Source organism: Astyanax mexicanus, chromosome 18 (assembly GCF_023375975.1).
Source record: "Astyanax mexicanus isolate ESR-SI-001 chromosome 18, AstMex3_surface, whole genome shotgun sequence".
NCBI lineage: Eukaryota > Metazoa > Chordata > Actinopteri > Characiformes > Acestrorhamphidae > Astyanax > Astyanax mexicanus.
The window spans coordinates 31490734-31505724 of NC_064425.1; the positions used below are offsets into that span (position 1 = coordinate 31490734).

Consider the following 14991-nt stretch of genomic DNA (forward strand, 5'->3'; position numbering starts at 1 on the left):
TTTCATTTTTCTGAAGGAGGATATTGTTTCTTCATGCTAATAAATGAAGAAAAAATGCATTATTTTTTATTTTCTTAACATAGGTACAGGGCGACTGACTCCTGTTCCTGGGGCTCTACCACGCTAAAGATTTCAGATTTAACACACCTGAGTCTAGAATGTTCACGTGATCCTGAAGGTCTTAATTACCTGGATCAAGTGTGCCGCGGACTCAGGCTGTTTGGATGGCAGGGGTGAAAAAAATTAAAAAGGCACCTTCTGTAGGACACAGGGCCTTTCTGTAAATGTATGCCAAGTATACTTTAATGTGTGTGTATGATTTTATTTATTTATTTCTCAGAATACTCTTTGTAAATATGATTTTTTTTTAATTGGGCTTTTTTTTTTATTGGGCCTAATCTGAAGCTTCCATTCCATTGAGTAAGAAACTTAGAGCAAGAAAATTGAACAAAAAAAAATGAAGAGATAAAAATTAAGACATATAGGGAGTTTTTGTCTTTTTTTCTTTGGTTACTTTTTGTAGTGAAAGTTAAAAGGAGCTTTTATTTTGAGGCAAGATCTTTGTATTAGTCCGTAGAGCTGCTTTACTTTTGTCAAGAGCAGTAAATGACAGTGAAAAGACTCAGGTCTGTGAGTGACTTATAAATAGGCTTGTTGGGAGTTGATCTTTCGCTTACGGCCATACCACCCTGAGAACGCCCGATCTCGTCTGATCTCGGAAGCTAAGCAGGGTCGGGTCTGGTTAGTACTTGGATGGGAGACCGCCTGGGAATACCAGGTGCTGTAAGCTTTTCCATCTGTCCTTTATTTTTTACTCCGTTCAGTCCATGATGTCACAAATTTTTACAAGGCTACACTGTGTTTACTCTTCATATAAAACACTTACAGTAAACCATATACAGATTAAATACTCACTTAAAAGTTATTTCATTTTTCTGAAGGAGGATATTGTTTCTTCATGCTAATAAATAAAGAAAAAATGCATTATTTTTTATTTTCTTAACATAGGTACAGGGCGACTGACTCCTGTTCCTGGGGCTCTACCACGCTAAAGATTTCAGATTTAACACACCTGAGTCTAGAATGTTCACGTGATCCTGAAGGTCTTAATTACCTGGATCAAGTGTGCCGCGGACTCAGGCTGTTTGGATGGCAGGGGTGAAAAAAATTAAAAAGGCACCTTCTGTAGGACACAGGGCCTTTCTGTAAATGTATGCCAAGTATACTTTAATGTGTGTGTATGATTTTATTTATTTATTTCTCAGAATATTCTTTGTAAATATGATTTTTTTTTAAATTGGGCTTTTTTTTTATTGGGCCTAATCTGAAGCTTCCATTCCATTGATTAAGAAACGTAGAGCAAGAAAATTGAACAAAAAAAATGAAGAGATAAAAATTAAGACATATAGGGAGTTTTTGTCTTTTTTTCTTTGGTTACTTTTGTAGTGAAAGTTAAAAGGAGCTTTTATTTTGAGGCAAGATCTTTGTATTAGTCCGTAGAGCTGCTTTACTTTTGTCAAGAGCAGTAAATGACAGTGAAAAGACTCAGGTCTGTGAGTGACTTATAAATAGGCTTGTTGGGAGTTGATCTATCGCTTACGGCCATACCACCCTGAGAACGCCCGATCTCGTCTGATCTCGGAAGCTAAGCAGGGTCGGGCCTGGTTAGTACTTGGATGGGAGACCGCCTGGGAATACCAGGTGCTGTAAGCTTTTCCATCTCTCCTTTATTTTTTACTCCGTTCAGTCCATGATGTCACAATTTTTTACAAGGCTACACTGTGTTTACTCTTCATATAAAACACTTACAGTAAACCATATACAGATTAAATACTCACTTAAAAGTTATTTCATTTTTCTGAAGGAGGATATTGTTTCTTCATGCTAATAAATGAAGAAAAAATGCATTATTTTTTATTTTCTTAACATAGGTACAGGGCGACTGACTCCTGTTCCTGGGGCTCTACCACGCTAAAGATTTCAGATTTAACACACCTGAGTCTAGAATGTTCACGTGATCCTGAAGGTCTTAATTACCTGGATCAAGTGTGCCGCGGACTCAGGCTGTTTGGATGGCAGGGGTGAAAAAAATTAAAAAGGCACCTTCTGTAGGACACAGGGCCTTTCTGTAAATGTATGCCAAGTATACTTTAATGTGTGTGTATGATTTTATTTATTTATTTCTCAGAATACTCTTTGTAAATATGATTTTTTTTTAATTGGGCTTTTTTTTTTATTGGGCCTAATCTGAAGCTTCCATTCCATTGAGTAAGAAACTTAGAGCAAGAAAATTGAACAAAAAAAAATGAAGAGATAAAAATTAAGACATATAGGGAGTTTTTGTCTTTTTTTCTTTGGTTACTTTTTGTAGTGAAAGTTAAAAGGAGCTTTTATTTTGAGGCAAGATCTTTGTATTAGTCCGTAGAGCTGCTTTACTTTTGTCAAGAGCAGTAAATGACAGTGAAAAGACTCAGGTCTGTGAGTGACTTATAAATAGGCTTGTTGGGAGTTGATCTTTCGCTTACGGCCATACCACCCTGAGAACGCCCGATCTCGTCTGATCTCGGAAGCTAAGCAGGGTCGGGTCTGGTTAGTACTTGGATGGGAGACCGCCTGGCAATACCAGGTGCTGTAAGCTTTTCCATCTGTCCTTTATTTTTTACTCCGTTCAGTCCATGATGTCACAAATTTTTACAAGGCTACACTGTGTTTACTCTTCATATAAAACACTTACAGTAAACCATATACAGATTAAATACTCACTTAAAAGTTATTTCATTTTTCTGAAGGAGGATATTGTTTCTTCATGCTAATAAATAAAGAAAAAATGCATTATTTTTTATTTTCTTAACATAGGTACAGGGCGACTGACTCCTGTTCCTGGGGCTCTACCACGCTAAAGATTTCAGATTTAACACACCTGAGTCTAGAATGTTCACGTGATCCTGAAGGTCTTAATTACCTGGATCAAGTGTGCCGCGGACTCAGGCTGTTTGGATGGCAGGGGTGAAAAAAATTAAAAAGGCACCTTCTGTAGGACACAGGGCCTTTCTGTAAATGTATGCCAAGTATACTTTAATGTGTGTGTATGATTTTATTTATTTATTTCTCAGAATATTCTTTGTAAATATGATTTTTTTTTAAATTGGGCTTTTTTTTTATTGGGCCTAATCTGAAGCTTCCATTCCATTGATTAAGAAACGTAGAGCAAGAAAATTGAACAAAAAAATGAAGAGATAAAAATTAAGACATATAGGGAGTTTTTGTCTTTTTTTCTTTGGTTACTTTTTGTAGTGAAAGTTAAAAGGAGCTTTTATTTTGAGGCAAGATCTTTGTATTAGTCCGTAGAGCTGCTTTACTTTTGTCAAGAGCAGTAAATGACAGTGAAAAGACTCAGGTCTGTGAGTGACTTATAAATAGGCTTGTTGGGAGGTGATCTTTCGCTTACGGCCATACCACCCTGAGAACGTCCGATCTCGTCTGATCTCGGAAGCTAAGCAGGGTCGGGCCTGGTTAGTACTTGGATGGGAGACCGCCTGGGAATACCAGGTGCTGTAAGCTTTTCCATCTTTCCTTTATTTTTTACTCCGTTCAGTCCATGATGTCACAAATTTTTACAAGGCTACACTGTGTTTACTCTTCATATAAAACACTTACAGTAAACCATATACAGATTAAATACTCACTTAAAAGTTATTTCATTTTTCTGAAGGAGGATATTGTTTCTTCATGCTAATAAATAAAGAAAAAATGCATTATTTTTTATTTTCTTAACATAGGTACAGGGCGACTGACTCCTGTTCCTGGGGCTCTACCACGCTAAAGATTTCAGATTTAACACACCTGAGTCTAGAATGTTCACGTGATCCTGAAGGTCTTAATTACCTGGATCAAGTGTGCCGCGGACTCAGGCTGTTTGGATGGCAGGGGTGAAAAAAATTAAAAAGGCACCTTCTGTAGGACACAGGGCCTTTCTGTAAATGTATGCCAAGTATACTTTAATGTGTGTGTATGATTTTATTTATTTATTTCTCAGAATACTCTTTGTAAATATGATTTTTTTTTAATTGGGCTTTTTTTTTTATTGGGCCTAATCTGAAGCTTCCATTCCATTGAGTAAGAAACGTAGAGCAAGAAAATTGAACAAAAAAAATGAAGAGATAAAAATTAAGACATATAGGGAGTTTTTGTCTTTTTTTCTTTGTTTACTTTTTGTAGTGAAAGTTAAAAGGAGCTTTTATTTTGAGGCAAGATCTTTGTATTAGTCCGTAGAGCTGCTTTACTTTTGTCAAGAGCAGTAAATGACAGTGAAAAGACTCAGGTCTGTGAGTGACTTATAAATAGGCTTGTTGGGAGTTGATCTTTCGCTTACGGCCATACCACCCTGAGAACGCCCGATCTCGTCTGATCTCGGAAGCTAAGCAGGGTCGGGCCTGGTTAGTACTTGGATGGGAGACCGCCTGGGAATACCAGGTGCTGTAAGCTTTTCCATCTTTCCTTTATTTTTTACTCCGTTCAGTCCATGATGTCACAAATTTTTACAAGGCTACACTGTGTTTACTCTTCATATAAAACACTTACAGTAAACCATATACAGATTAAATACTCACTTAAAAGTTCTTTCATTTTTCTGAAGGAGGATATTGTTTCTTCATGCTAATAAATAAAGAAAAAATGCATTATTTTTTATTTTCTTAACATAGGTACAGGGCGACTGACTCCTGTTCCTGGGGCTCTACCACGCTAAAGATTTCAGATTTAACACACCTGAGTCTAGAATGTTCACGTGATCCTGAAGGTCTTAATTACCTGGATCAAGTGTGCCGCGGACTCAGGCTGTTTGGATGGCAGGGGTGAAAAAAATTAAAAAGGCACCTTCTGTAGGACACAGGGCCTTTCTGTAAATGTATGCCAAGTATACTTTAATGTGTGTGTATGATTTTATTTATTTATTTCTCAGAATACTCTTTGTAAATATGATTTTTTTTAATTGGGCTTTTTTTTATTGGGCCTAATCTGAAGCTTCCATTCCATTGAGTAAGAAACGTAGAGCAAGAAAATTGAACAAAAAAAATGAAGAGATAAAAATTAAGACATATAGGCAGTTTTTGTCTTTTTTTCTTTGGTTACTTTTTGTAGTGAAAGTTAAAAGGAGCTTTTATTTTGAGGCAAGATCTTTGTATTAGTCCGTAGAGCTGCTTTACTTTTGTCAAGAGCAGTAAATGACAGTGAAAAGACTCAGGTCTGTGAGTGACTTATAAATAGGCTTGTTGGGAGTTGATCTTTCGCTTACGGCCATACCACCCTGAGAACGCCCGATCTCGTCTGATCTCGGAAGCTAAGCAGGGTCGGGCCTGGTTAGTACTTGGATGGGAGACCGCCTGGGAATACCAGGTGCTGTAAGCTTTTCCATCTTTCCTTTATTTTTTACTCCGTTCAGTCCATGATTTCACAAATTTTTAAAAGGCTACACTGTGTTTACTCTTCATATAAAACACTTACAGTAAACCATATACAGATTAAATACTCACTTAAAAGTTCTTTCATTTTTCTGAAGGAGGATATTGTTTCTTCATGCTAATAAATAAAGAAAAAATGCATTATTTTTTATTTTCTTAACATAGGTACAGGGCGACTGACTCCTGTTCCTGGGGCTCTACCACGCTAAAGATTTCAGATTTAACACACCTGAGTCTAGAATGTTCACGTGATCCTGAAGGTCCTAATTACCTGGATCAAGTGTGCCGCGGACTCAGGCTGTTTGGATGGCAGGGGTGAAAAAAATTAAAAAGGCACCTTCTGTAGGACACAGGGCCTTTCTGTAAATGTATGCCAAGTATACTTTAATGTGTGTGTATGATTTTATTTATTTATTTCTCAGAATACTCTTTGTAAATATGATTTTTTTTAATTGGGCTTTTTTTTATTGGGCCTAATCTGAAGCTTCCATTCCATTGAGTAAGAAACGTAGAGCAAGAAAATTGAACAAAAAAAATGAAGAGATAAAAATTAAGACATATAGGCAGTTTTTGTCTTTTTTTCTTTGGTTACTTTTTGTAGTGAAAGTTAAAAGGAGCTTTTATTTTGAGGCAAGATCTTTGTATTAGTCCGTAGAGCTGCTTTACTTTTGTCAAGAGCAGTAAATGACAGTGAAAAGACTCAGGTCTGTGAGTGACTTATAAATAGGCTTGTTGGGAGTTGATCTTTCGCTTACGGCCATACCACCCTGAGAACGCCCGATCTCGTCTGATCTCGGAAGCTAAGCAGGGTCGGGCCTGGTTAGTACTTGGATGGGAGACCGCCTGGGAATACCAGGTGCTGTAAGCTTTTCCATCTTTCCTTTATTTTTTACTCCGTTCAGTCCATGATGTCACAAATTTTTACAAGGCTACACTGTGTTTACTCTTCATATAAAACACTTACAGTAAACCATATACAGATTAAATACTCACTTAAAAGTTATTTCATTTTTCTGAAGTAGGATATTGTTTCTTCATGCTAATAAATAAAGAAAAAATGCATTATTTTTTATTTTCTTAACATAGGTACAGGGCGACTGACTCCTGTTCCTGGGGCTCTACCACGCTAAAGATTTCAGATTTAACACACCTGAGTCTAGAATGTTCACGTGATCCTGAAGGTCTTAATTACCTGGATCAAGTGTGCCGCGGACTCAGGCTGTTTGGATGGCAGGGGTGAAAAAAATTAAAAAGGCACCTTCTGTAGGACACAGGGCCTTTCTGTAAATGTATGCCAAGTATACTTTAATGTGTGTGTATGATTTTATTTATTTATTTCTCAGAATATTCTTTGTAAATATGATTTTTTTTTAAATTGGGCTTTTTTTTTATTGGGCCTAATCTGAAGCTTCCATTCCATTGATTAAGAAACGTAGAGCAAGAAAATTGAACAAAAAAATGAAGAGATAAAAATTAAGACATATAGGCAGTTTTTGTCTTTTTTTCTTTGGTTACTTTTTGTAGTGAAAGTTAAAAGGAGCTTTTATTTTGAGGCAAGATCTTTGTATTAGTCCGTAGAGCTGCTTTACTTTTGTCAAGAGCAGTAAATGACAGTGAAAAGACTCAGGTCTGTGAGTGACTTATAAATAGGCTTGTTGGGAGTTGATCTTTCGCTTACGGCCATACCACCCTGAGAACGCCCGATCTCGTCTGATCTCGGAAGCTAAGCAGGGTCGGGCCTGGTTAGTACTTGGATGGGAGACCGCCTGGGAATACCAGGTGCTGTAAGCTTTTCCATCTTTCCTTTATTTTTTACTCCGTTCAGTCCATGATTTCACAAATTTTTAAAAGGCTACACTGTGTTTACTCTTCATATAAAACACTTACAGTAAACCATATACAGATTAAATACTCACTTAAAAGTTATTTCATTTTTCTGAAGGAGGATATTGTTTCTTCATGCTAATAAATAAAGAAAAAATGCATTATTTTTTATTTTCTTAACATAGGTACAGGGCGACTGACTCCTGTTCCTGGGGCTCTACCACGCTAAAGATTTCAGATTTAACACACCTGAGTCTAGAATGTTCACGTGATCCTGAAGGTCTTAATTACCTGGATCAAGTGTGCCGCGGACTCAGGCTGTTTGGATGGCAGGGGTGAAAAAAATTAAAAAGGCACCTTCTGTAGGACACAGGGCCTTTCTGTAAATGTATGCCAAGTATACTTTAATGTGTGTGTATGATTTTATTTATTTATTTCTCAGAATACTCTTTGTAAATATGATTTTTTTTTAATTGGGCTTTTTTTTTATTGGGCCTAATCTGAAGCTTCCATTCCATTGAGTAAGAAACGTAGAGCAAGAAAATTGAACAAAAAAAATGAAGAGATAAAAATTAAGACATATAGGGAGTTTTTGTCTTTTTTTCTTTGTTTACGTTTTGTAGTGAAAGTTAAAAGGAGCTTTTATTTTGAGGCAAGATCTTTGTATTAGTCCGTAGAGCTGCTTTACTTTTGTCAAGAGCAGTAAATGACAGTGAAAAGACTCAGGTCTGTGAGTGACTTATAAATAGGCTTGTTGGGAGTTGATCTTTCGCTTACGGCCATACCACCCTGAGAACGCCCGATCTCGTCTGATCTCGGAAGCTAAGCAGGGTCGGGCCTGGTTAGTACTTGGATGGGAGACCGCCTGGGAATACCAGGTGCTGTAAGCTTTTCCATCTTTCCTTTATTTTTTACTCCGTTCAGTCCATGATGTCACAAATTTTTACAAGGCTACACTGTGTTTACTCTTCATATAAAACACTTACAGTAAACCATATACAGATTAAATACTCACTTAAAAGTTATTTCATTTTTCTGAAGGAGGATATTGTTTCTTCATGCTAATAAATAAAGAAAAAATGCATTATTTTTTATTTTCTTAACATAGGTACAGGGCGACTGACTCCTGTTCCTGGGGCTCTACCACGCTAAAGATTTCAGATTTAACACACCTGAGTCTAGAATGTTCACGTGATCCTGAAGGTCTTAATTACCTGGATCAAGTGTGCCGCGGACTCAGGCTGTTTGGATGGCAGGGGTGAAAAAAATTAAAAAGGCACCTTCTGTAGGACACAGGGCCTTTCTGTAAATGTATGCCAAGTATACTTTAATGTGTGTGTATGATTTTATTTATTTATTTCTCAGAATACTCTTTGTAAATATGATTTTTTTTAATTGGGCTTTTTTTTTATTGGGCCTAATCTGAAGCTTCCATTCCATTGAGTAAGAAACGTAGAGCAAGAAAATTGAACAAAAAAAATGAAGAGATAAAAATTAAGACATATAGGCAGTTTTTGTCTTTTTTTCTTTGGTTACTTTTTGTAGTGAAAGTTAAAAGGAGCTTTTATTTTGAGGCAAGATCTTTGTATTAGTCCGTAGAGCTGCTTTACTTTTGTCAAGAGCAGTAAATGACAGTGAAAAGACTCAGGTCTGTGAGTGACTTATAAATAGGCTTGTTGGGAGTTGATCTTTCGCTTACGGCCATACCACCCTGAGAACGCCCGATCTCGTCTGATCTCGGAAGCTAAGCAGGGTCGGGCCTGGTTAGTACTTGGATGGGAGACCGCCTGGGAATACCAGGTGCTGTAAGCTTTTCCATCTTTCCTTTATTTTTTACTCCGTTCAGTCCATGATTTCACAAATTTTTAAAAGGCTACACTGTGTTTACTCTTCATATAAAACACTTACAGTAAACCATATACAGATTAAATACTCACTTAAAAGTTCTTTCATTTTTCTGAAGGAGGATATTGTTTCTTCATGCTAATAAATAAAGAAAAAATGCATTATTTTTTATTTTCTTAACATAGGTACAGGGCGACTGACTCCTGTTCCTGGGGCTCTACCACGCTAAAGATTTCAGATTTAACACACCTGAGTCTAGAATGTTCACGTGATCCTGAAGGTCCTAATTACCTGGATCAAGTGTGCCGCGGACTCAGGCTGTTTGGATGGCAGGGGTGAAAAAAATTAAAAAGGCACCTTCTGTAGGACACAGGGCCTTTCTGTAAATGTATGCCAAGTATACTTTAATGTGTGTGTATGATTTTATTTATTTATTTCTCAGAATACTCTTTGTAAATATGATTTTTTTTAATTGGGCTTTTTTTTATTGGGCCTAATCTGAAGCTTCCATTCCATTGAGTAAGAAACGTAGAGCAAGAAAATTGAACAAAAAAAATGAAGAGATAAAAATTAAGACATATAGGCAGTTTTTGTCTTTTTTTCTTTGGTTACTTTTTGTAGTGAAAGTTAAAAGGAGCTTTTATTTTGAGGCAAGATCTTTGTATTAGTCCGTAGAGCTGCTTTACTTTTGTCAAGAGCAGTAAATGACAGTGAAAAGACTCAGGTCTGTGAGTGACTTATAAATAGGCTTGTTGGGAGTTGATCTTTCGCTTACGGCCATACCACCCTGAGAACGCCCGATCTCGTCTGATCTCGGAAGCTAAGCAGGGTCGGGCCTGGTTAGTACTTGGATGGGAGACCGCCTGGGAATACCAGGTGCTGTAAGCTTTTCCATCTTTCCTTTATTTTTTACTCCGTTCAGTCCATGATGTCACAAATTTTTACAAGGCTACACTGTGTTTACTCTTCATATAAAACACTTACAGTAAACCATATACAGATTAAATACTCACTTAAAAGTTATTTCATTTTTCTGAAGTAGGATATTGTTTCTTCATGCTAATAAATAAAGAAAAAATGCATTATTTTTTATTTTCTTAACATAGGTACAGGGCGACTGACTCCTGTTCCTGGGGCTCTACCACGCTAAAGATTTCAGATTTAACACACCTGAGTCTAGAATGTTCACGTGATCCTGAAGGTCTTAATTACCTGGATCAAGTGTGCCGCGGACTCAGGCTGTTTGGATGGCAGGGGTGAAAAAAATTAAAAAGGCACCTTCTGTAGGACACAGGGCCTTTCTGTAAATGTATGCCAAGTATACTTTAATGTGTGTGTATGATTTTATTTATTTATTTCTCAGAATACTCTTTGTAAATATGATTTTTTTTAATTGGGCTTTTTTTTTATTGGGCCTAATCTGAAGCTTCCATTCCATTGAGTAAGAAACGTAGAGCAAGAAAATTGAACAAAAAAAATGAAGAGATAAAAATTAAGACATATAGGCAGTTTTTGTCTTTTTTTCTTTGGTTACTTTTTGTAGTGAAAGTTAAAAGGAGCTTTTATTTTGAGGCAAGATCTTTGTATTAGTCCGTAGAGCTGCTTTACTTTTGTCAAGAGCAGTAAATGACAGTGAAAAGACTCAGGTCTGTGAGTGACTTATAAATAGGCTTGTTGGGAGTTGATCTTTCGCTTACGGCCATACCACCCTGAGAACGCCCGATCTCGTCTGATCTCGGAAGCTAAGCAGGGTCGGGCCTGGTTAGTACTTGGATGGGAGACCGCCTGGGAATACCAGGTGCTGTAAGCTTTTCCATCTTTCCTTTATTTTTTACTCCGTTCAGTCCATGATGTCACAAATTTTTAAAAGGCTACACTGTGTTTACTCTTCATATAAAACACTTACAGTAAACCATATACAGATTAAATACTCACTTAAAAGTTATTTCATTTTTCTGAAGGAGGATATTGTTTCTTCATGCTAATAAATAAAGAAAAAATGCATTATTTTTTATTTTCTTAACATAGGTACAGGGCGACTGACTCCTGTTCCTGGGGCTCTACCACGCTAAAGATTTCAGATTTAACACACCTGAGTCTAGAATGTTCACGTGATCCTGAAGGTCTTAATTACCTGGATCAAGTGTGCCGCGGACTCAGGCTGTTTGGATGGCAGGGGTGAAAAAAATTAAAAAGGCACCTTCTGTAGGACACAGGGCCTTTCTGTAAATGTATGCCAAGTATACTTTAATGTGTGTGTATGATTTTATTTATTTATTTCTCAGAATATTCTTTGTAAATATGATTTTTTTTTTAATTGGGCTTTTTTTTATTGGGCCTAATCTGAAGCTTCCATTCCATTGAGTAAGAAACGTAGAGCAAGAAAATTGAACAAAAAAAATGAAGAGATAAAAATTAAGACATATAGGCAGTTTTTGTCTTTTTTTCTTTGGTTACTTTTTGTAGTGAAAGTTAAAAGGAGCTTTTATTTTGAGGCAAGATCTTTGTATTAGTCCGTAGAGCTGCTTTACTTTTGTCAAGAGCAGTAAATGACAGTGAAAAGACTCAGGTCTGTGAGTGACTTATAAATAGGCTTGTTGGGAGTTGATCTTTCGCTTACGGCCATACCACCCTGAGAACGCCCGATCTCGTCTGATCTCGGAAGCTAAGCAGGGTCGGGCCTGGTTAGTACTTGGATGGGAGACCGCCTGGGAATACCAGGTGCTGTAAGCTTTTCCATCTTTCCTTTATTTTTTACTCCGTTCAGTCCATGATGTCACAAATTTTTACAAGGCTACACTGTGTTTACTCTTCATATAAAACACTTACAGTAAACCATATACAGATTAAATACTCACTTAAAAGTTATTTCATTTTTCTGAAGTAGGATATTGTTTCTTCATGCTAATAAATAAAGAAAAAATGCATTATTTTTTATTTTCTTAACATAGGTACAGGGCGACTGACTCCTGTTCCTGGGGCTCTACCACGCTAAAGATTTCAGATTTAACACACCTGAGTCTAGAATGTTCACGTGATCCTGAAGGTCTTAATTACCTGGATCAAGTGTGCCGCGGACTCAGGCTGTTTGGATGGCAGGGGTGAAAAAAATTAAAAAGGCACCTTCTGTAGGACACAGGGCCTTTCTGTAAATGTATGCCAAGTATACTTTAATGTGTGTGTATGATTTTATTTATTTATTTCTCAGAATATTCTTTGTAAATATGATTTTTTTTTAAATTGGGCTTTTTTTTTATTGGGCCTAATCTGAAGCTTCCATTCCATTGATTAAGAAACGTAGAGCAAGAAAATTGAACAAAAAAATGAAGAGATAAAAATTAAGACATATAGGCAGTTTTTGTCTTTTTTTCTTTGGTTACTTTTTGTAGTGAAAGTTAAAAGGAGCTTTTATTTTGAGGCAAGATCTTTGTATTAGTCCGTAGAGCTGCTTTACTTTTGTCAAGAGCAGTAAATGACAGTGAAAAGACTCAGGTCTGTGAGTGACTTATAAATAGGCTTGTTGGGAGTTGATCTTTCGCTTACGGCCATACCACCCTGAGAACGCCCGATCTCGTCTGATCTCGGAAGCTAAGCAGGGTCGGGCCTGGTTAGTACTTGGATGGGAGACCGCCTGGGAATACCAGGTGCTGTAAGCTTTTCCATCTTTCCTTTATTTTTTACTCCGTTCAGTCCATGATTTCACAAATTTTTAAAAGGCTACACTGTGTTTACTCTTCATATAAAACACTTACAGTAAACCATATACAGATTAAATACTCACTTAAAAGTTATTTCATTTTTCTGAAGGAGGATATTGTTTCTTCATGCTAATAAATAAAGAAAAAATGCATTATTTTTTATTTTCTTAACATAGGTACAGGGCGACTGACTCCTGTTCCTGGGGCTCTACCACGCTAAAGATTTCAGATTTAACACACCTGAGTCTAGAATGTTCACGTGATCCTGAAGGTCTTAATTACCTGGATCAAGTGTGCCGCGGACTCAGGCTGTTTGGATGGCAGGGGTGAAAAAAATTAAAAAGGCACCTTCTGTAGGACACAGGGCCTTTCTGTAAATGTATGCCAAGTATACTTTAATGTGTGTGTATGATTTTATTTATTTATTTCTCAGAATACTCTTTGTAAATATGATTTTTTTTTAATTGGGCTTTTTTTTTATTGGGCCTAATCTGAAGCTTCCATTCCATTGAGTAAGAAACGTAGAGCAAGAAAATTGAACAAAAAAAATGAAGAGATAAAAATTAAGACATATAGGGAGTTTTTGTCTTTTTTTCTTTGTTTACGTTTTGTAGTGAAAGTTAAAAGGAGCTTTTATTTTGAGGCAAGATCTTTGTATTAGTCCGTAGAGCTGCTTTACTTTTGTCAAGAGCAGTAAATGACAGTGAAAAGACTCAGGTCTGTGAGTGACTTATAAATAGGCTTGTTGGGAGTTGATCTTTCGCTTACGGCCATACCACCCTGAGAACGCCCGATCTCGTCTGATCTCGGAAGCTAAGCAGGGTCGGGCCTGGTTAGTACTTGGATGGGAGACCGCCTGGGAATACCAGGTGCTGTAAGCTTTTCCATCTTTCCTTTATTTTTTACTCCGTTCAGTCCATGATGTCACAAATTTTTACAAGGCTACACTGTGTTTACTCTTCATATAAAACACTTACAGTAAACCATATACAGATTAAATACTCACTTAAAAGTTATTTCATTTTTCTGAAGGAGGATATTGTTTCTTCATGCTAATAAATAAAGAAAAAATGCATTATTTTTTATTTTCTTAACATAGGTACAGGGCGACTGACTCCTGTTCCTGGGGCTCTACCACGCTAAAGATTTCAGATTTAACACACCTGAGTCTAGAATGTTCACGTGATCCTGAAGGTCTTAATTACCTGGATCAAGTGTGCCGCGGACTCAGGCTGTTTGGATGGCAGGGGTGAAAAAAATTAAAAAGGCACCTTCTGTAGGACACAGGGCCTTTCTGTAAATGTATGCCAAGTATACTTTAATGTGTGTGTATGATTTTATTTATTTATTTCTCAGAATACTCTTTGTAAATATGATTTTTTTTAATTGGGCTTTTTTTTTATTGGGCCTAATCTGAAGCTTCCATTCCATTGAGTAAGAAACGTAGAGCAAGAAAATTGAACAAAAAAAATGAAGAGATAAAAATTAAGACATATAGGCAGTTTTTGTCTTTTTTTCTTTGGTTACTTTTTGTAGTGAAAGTTAAAAGGAGCTTTTATTTTGAGGCAAGATCTTTGTATTAGTCCGTAGAGCTGCTTTACTTTTGTCAAGAGCAGTAAATGACAGTGAAAAGACTCAGGTCTGTGAGTGACTTATAAATAGGCTTGTTGGGAGTTGATCTTTCGCTTACGGCCATACCACCCTGAGAACGCCCGATCTCGTCTGATCTCGGAAGCTAAGCAGGGTCGGGCCTGGTTAGTACTTGGATGGGAGACCGCCTGGGAATACCAGGTGCTGTAAGCTTTTCCATCTTTCCTTTATTTTTTACTCCGTTCAGTCCATGATTTCACAAATTTTTAAAAGGCTACACTGTGTTTACTCTTCATATAAAACACTTACAGTAAACCATATACAGATTAAATACTCACTTAAAAGTTCTTTCATTTTTCTGAAGGAGGATATTGTTTCTTCATGCTAATAAATAAAGAAAAAATGCATTATTTTTTATTTTCTTAACATAGGTACAGGGCGACTGACTCCTGTTCCTGGGGCTCTACCACGCTAAAGATTTCAGATTTAACACACCTGAGTCTAGAATGTTCACGTGATCCTGAAGGTCCTAATTACCTGGATCAAGTGTGCCGCGGACTCAGGCTGTTTGGATG

General features: G+C 36.9%; 16 non-coding genes across 16 annotated transcripts; all 16 read left to right on the forward strand.

Moving 5' to 3' along the window:
- The first annotated feature begins 671 nt into the window (after window positions 1-671).
- Window positions 672-790, forward strand: LOC125783055 (5S ribosomal RNA). Its single transcript, XR_007425791.1, has one exon. It is a non-coding gene; the product is annotated as a 5S ribosomal RNA (ribosomal RNA).
- An 804-nt stretch (window positions 791-1594) lies between these two features.
- On the forward strand, window positions 1595-1713 carry LOC125784116 (5S ribosomal RNA). The gene has a single exon (XR_007426837.1). It is a non-coding gene; the product is annotated as a 5S ribosomal RNA (ribosomal RNA).
- Window positions 1714-2519: 806 nt separating this feature from the next.
- LOC125783248 (5S ribosomal RNA) lies at window positions 2520-2638 on the forward strand. The gene has a single exon (XR_007425982.1). It is a non-coding gene; the product is annotated as a 5S ribosomal RNA (ribosomal RNA).
- Window positions 2639-3442: 804 nt separating this feature from the next.
- LOC125783063 (5S ribosomal RNA) lies at window positions 3443-3561 on the forward strand. Its single transcript, XR_007425798.1, has one exon. It is a non-coding gene; the product is annotated as a 5S ribosomal RNA (ribosomal RNA).
- Window positions 3562-4366: 805 nt separating this feature from the next.
- Window positions 4367-4485, forward strand: LOC125784117 (5S ribosomal RNA). The gene has a single exon (XR_007426838.1). It is a non-coding gene; the product is annotated as a 5S ribosomal RNA (ribosomal RNA).
- Window positions 4486-5287: 802 nt separating this feature from the next.
- On the forward strand, window positions 5288-5406 carry LOC125784118 (5S ribosomal RNA). The gene has a single exon (XR_007426839.1). It is a non-coding gene; the product is annotated as a 5S ribosomal RNA (ribosomal RNA).
- An 802-nt stretch (window positions 5407-6208) lies between these two features.
- On the forward strand, window positions 6209-6327 carry LOC125784119 (5S ribosomal RNA). The gene has a single exon (XR_007426840.1). It is a non-coding gene; the product is annotated as a 5S ribosomal RNA (ribosomal RNA).
- Window positions 6328-7131: 804 nt separating this feature from the next.
- On the forward strand, window positions 7132-7250 carry LOC125784120 (5S ribosomal RNA). Its single transcript, XR_007426841.1, has one exon. It is a non-coding gene; the product is annotated as a 5S ribosomal RNA (ribosomal RNA).
- An 804-nt stretch (window positions 7251-8054) lies between these two features.
- Window positions 8055-8173, forward strand: LOC125784122 (5S ribosomal RNA). The gene has a single exon (XR_007426843.1). It is a non-coding gene; the product is annotated as a 5S ribosomal RNA (ribosomal RNA).
- An 803-nt stretch (window positions 8174-8976) lies between these two features.
- Window positions 8977-9095, forward strand: LOC125784123 (5S ribosomal RNA). The gene has a single exon (XR_007426844.1). It is a non-coding gene; the product is annotated as a 5S ribosomal RNA (ribosomal RNA).
- Window positions 9096-9897: 802 nt separating this feature from the next.
- LOC125784124 (5S ribosomal RNA) lies at window positions 9898-10016 on the forward strand. The gene has a single exon (XR_007426845.1). It is a non-coding gene; the product is annotated as a 5S ribosomal RNA (ribosomal RNA).
- Window positions 10017-10819: 803 nt separating this feature from the next.
- Window positions 10820-10938, forward strand: LOC125784125 (5S ribosomal RNA). The gene has a single exon (XR_007426846.1). It is a non-coding gene; the product is annotated as a 5S ribosomal RNA (ribosomal RNA).
- Window positions 10939-11742: 804 nt separating this feature from the next.
- LOC125784126 (5S ribosomal RNA) lies at window positions 11743-11861 on the forward strand. Its single transcript, XR_007426847.1, has one exon. It is a non-coding gene; the product is annotated as a 5S ribosomal RNA (ribosomal RNA).
- Window positions 11862-12665: 804 nt separating this feature from the next.
- LOC125784127 (5S ribosomal RNA) lies at window positions 12666-12784 on the forward strand. Its single transcript, XR_007426848.1, has one exon. It is a non-coding gene; the product is annotated as a 5S ribosomal RNA (ribosomal RNA).
- Window positions 12785-13588: 804 nt separating this feature from the next.
- Window positions 13589-13707, forward strand: LOC125784128 (5S ribosomal RNA). Its single transcript, XR_007426849.1, has one exon. It is a non-coding gene; the product is annotated as a 5S ribosomal RNA (ribosomal RNA).
- An 803-nt stretch (window positions 13708-14510) lies between these two features.
- Window positions 14511-14629, forward strand: LOC125784129 (5S ribosomal RNA). The gene has a single exon (XR_007426850.1). It is a non-coding gene; the product is annotated as a 5S ribosomal RNA (ribosomal RNA).
- The last annotated feature ends 362 nt before the right edge of the window (window positions 14630-14991 follow it).